General features: G+C 53.2%; 1 pseudogene; it reads left to right on the top strand.

The window, feature by feature from the left end:
- The first annotated feature begins 2,690 nt into the window (after window positions 1-2,690).
- Window positions 2,691-2,867, top strand: LOC144674355 (U2 spliceosomal RNA; annotated as a pseudogene).
- Window positions 2,868-3,959: the final 1,092 nt, after the last annotated feature.

The raw sequence follows: 3,959 nt of genomic DNA, 5'->3' as shown, positions 1-3,959 counted from the left end.
CATGACCTCGGAGTTGATTCCTTGACTGTCGAGAGAGTTTACCAGGGAAGTCCCTGTGTTCACCCCTGTCAGTACATTGTTAACTAACTCTCTCTTCTGGCGGTGGAAAGCAGGATGTCCCCTGAATCTAGTGGCGCCCGTGGCGTCGGCCGCCTGATTAATCACAGCCTTACTCAGTAATTTGTACAGTTTTCGTGTGATCACAGCTCTGTGATCAGCAGCCTGAAGGAAGAAGACGGCTCAGTAAAGTCATCGCAGTCCGACATTTTGAGGATCAGCAAATCATTTTGTGCCCGATTGTATGACGTGAAGCCCACACAGAGCACGGCCTCCCAGTCCTTCCTGTCCTCTATCACGGAGGCCTTAGACGACAGTACACGGGAGAGCCTGGACAAACCGCTAACTCCTGACGAACTGACTAAGGCCCTTGAGTCCTTCGAGAAGAGTAAAACTCCCGGAAGCGACGGCTTGCCGGCGGAGTTGTATTGGGCTCTGTGGGACTGGATGGGCCCAGACCTGCTAGAAGTGTACGAGAGTATGCTCCTGGCCGGCAGTATGTCGGAATCCATGAGGAAAGGCATCATCACCCTCATCTACAAGCACAAGGGAGAAAGGGAGGAAATTAGAAATTGGCGACCCATTTCACTGTTGAATGTGGAATATAAGATTCTGTCCAAGGTCATCACCAACCGGGTCAAATCCGCTCTGGAATTGGTGATCCGCTCTGATCAGACCTGCACTGTGCCGGGCAGGAAGATCTCGGACAGCCTGGCGCTGCTCAGTGATACGATTGCCTATGTACAGGACAGGGGTGTGGATACCTGCCTCATCAGCTTGGATCAGGAGAAGGCCTTTGACAGAATATCGCACACCTACATGGGGGATGTGCTCTCCAAAATGGGGTTTGGGGAGGGAATTCGAAATTGGATCCAACTGCTCTACACTAACATCAGTAGCGCAGTCTCAATCAATGGGTGGGAAACAGATAGCTTTCCGATTAAATCTGGAGTCAGGCAGGGCTGTCCTCTCTCGCCTGTCCTTTTCGTGTGCTGCATAGAACCCTTTGCCGAGTCCATCAGGAAGGATCCGGGCATAAGAGGAGTGACGATCCCAGGCAGTGGAGGCACTCAGGTAAAAGCCTCCCTGTACATGGACGACGTCGCCGTCTTCTGCTCGGATCCGCTGTCGGTGCGCAGACTGATGCACATCTGCGACCAGTTCGAACTGGCCTCGGGAGCCAAGGTAAATCGTGGGAAGAGCGAGGCCATGTTCTTTGGGAACTGGGCTGACCGATCCTTTGTCCCCTTCACTGTCAGGGCTGACGGCCTGAAGGTGCTGGGGATATGGTTCGGAGGGACCGGGGCATGCGTTAGAAACTGGAAGGAGCGAGTGGCTATGGTGAAAAGGAAACTGGGCGTGTGGGAGCGACGCTCCCTCTCCATTGCGGGTAAGAACCTGGTCATCAGGTGTGAGGTACTCTCGCTGTTGCTGTACGTGGCGCAGGTCTGGCCCATTCCAGACTCCTGCGTGGTGGCGATCACTCGAGCCATCTTCCGCTTTATCTGGAGGTCGAAAATGGATCGTGTCCGCAGGGACGCGATGTACAAGCCTCTAGATAAAGGGGGAAAAAACATGCCCAACATCGCCCTCATACTGATGGCCACCTTTGTGTGTGGCTGCATCAAGCGGTGCGTAGACCCTCAGTACGCAAACACCAAGTGTCACTACGTGCTGAGGTTCTACCTGTCCCCGGTGTTGCGAAGGATGGGTCTGGCCACGCTGCCGCGGAACGCTCCAAGTAGTTGGACCGTGCCGTACCACCTGTCCCTGGTGGAAAAATTTATGCAGAAAAACACCTTTGACCACAAGTCCATCAGGCAGTGGTCAGCACGTAACGTCCTAGAGGCCCTGAGGGATAAGGAGAGGGTGGACCCTGTGGGATGGTTCCCCGAGCAGACTGTCAAAGTCATTTGGCAGAATGCCTCATCGCCAGAACTTTCCAACAAGCACCAAGACGTAGCTTGGCTGGTGGTGAGAAAGGCCCTCCCCGTCAGATCCTTCCTACACGCCAGGAAGCTCACCCCCTCTGCACGTTGCCCTCGAGGTGGCTGTGGTGGGGAAGAGACCGTTGTCCACCTCCTTGTGGATTGTGCCTTCGCAAAGAAAGTCTGGAGAGAGACGCAGTGGTTGCTGTCGAGGTTCATCCCGAGCAGTTCTGTGACACAGGACTCTGTGCTCTACGGGCTGTTCCCAGGGACACACACCGAGACAAACATCAACTGCAGCTGGAGGATCATCAACTCGGTGAAAGACGCGCTTTGGTCTGCCCGAAACTTGTTGGTCTTCCAGCACAAAGATTTGTCCCCGACCGATTGTTGCGGACTGGCACAATCCAAAGTCCAGGACTACGTGCTGAGGGACGCACTAAAGCTTGGGGCAGCTGCCGCAAAGGCGCAATGGGGAAGGGTCGCTGTCTAAGACCTTTCTACCACAGCGCACCGAGAGACTGGGAACTGTTTAGAGCCCCTCGGGCTGTACAGATCAAAATGAAAGGCTGTAAATGATTGTAATATTGTTTGTACTGATGCACCTGGTGATACATTTTGTAAAAGTTTAACCTGGATTGTACCCTTGTAATGTTGTTTTTGAAATGGTTTGGAATGTGATTGAAGATATTTTATGAATAAAGTATATTTTTACAAAAAAAAAAAAAATCTGTTCTTATCAGTTTAATATCTGATACGTCCCTTATCTGGGGACCATATATTAAATTGATTTTTGGAGCAGGGAGATGGAATAGGGGCTTGCTCCGTCCACTCCACGCATCGACCCGGTATTGCAGTATCTCTGGGAATGGTGCACCACCCCTTTCCAGGGGATTTTCAATGCTAAAAATAGTTTTCTTACAAACATCTGCTTTCTTTACTTTTCAACATGCACATCTTTCAAAACACAACTTTCTTTCATTCTCATCGCTTCTCGGCCTTTTGGCTAAGATCAAGTGTTGCAAGGGGCGACACCATGGTCCTGCCAAGGCAAGGTCGGGATGGAAGGGCGATAACCAATCGCAATCCAAATCCATACCGTGGTCTACCTATCACCGTCCGAGTCACGGTGAACCACAGCGAAGGAGGATCACCTATGGATCGGGGCTTCTTCACCAGGAGGATCCTGTTGAAGGCGTGCGGCTTCCAAGCTACGGAGATCTTCACCCTGCATGACTCCCGCAAAGGCGGTTATTTTGACGTGACGTTCAAGCGGGTGGCAGACTGCGTCCGGCTCCTGAGGGTGTTCGAGGAGAAGAGAGACCTGCCGGAGATGAAGATCCTGACGGCGGAGCCGCACTTTTCTCTGCCGTTGCAACGGGATCGTGAGGTGATGGTGCATGTGTACAACCCCTTCGTCCCTGTCGCCGACGTGGTCACCTTCCTCACCAGGTACTTCGATAAGGTGGGGAGCGGCACCGAGATTCGAGACGACCTGGGGATCTGGACAGGCAAACGCCTGTTTAAGGTCACGCTAAAGACCGATGGTAAGGGAGCCATTTTCCACCCTCCCTCCAGTTTCGCTATCGGGGGAAACCGGGGCTACCTGGTCTACGCTGGGCAACCCAAGCATTGTCGCTCATGCGGCAAGGCTGGTCATGTGGCGGCCAACTGCAGCGCCTCCCTCTGCAAGATCTGCAAACAGGAAGGGCACCAGACAAAAGACTGCAAACAGGCCAAGTGCTGCAACCTGTGTGGCGAGGCAAGTCACCTCTACAGGACCTGCCCCAAACGCTGCCGTACTTACGCACAGGCAGCCAAAGCCGACCAGGGGGAAGCAGAAGAAATGTTTCGTGTCACTCCAACCACCAAGGCCCCCAGGGAGCTCAACGGGACAAAGGAGGACACAGAGAGAGACAAGGTGGAGAAAGAGATTGAGGCAACAGAGAGCCAATCAACAGCACTACCCCCTGA

Source organism: Cetorhinus maximus, unplaced genomic scaffold (genome assembly GCF_964194155.1).
Source record: "Cetorhinus maximus unplaced genomic scaffold, sCetMax3.hap1.1 HAP1_SCAFFOLD_632, whole genome shotgun sequence".
Classification (NCBI taxonomy): Eukaryota; Metazoa; Chordata; class Chondrichthyes; order Lamniformes; family Cetorhinidae; genus Cetorhinus; species Cetorhinus maximus.
The sequence above is the reverse complement of the archived record's forward strand: the minus strand, read 5'-3'. Positions and strand labels throughout refer to the sequence as shown.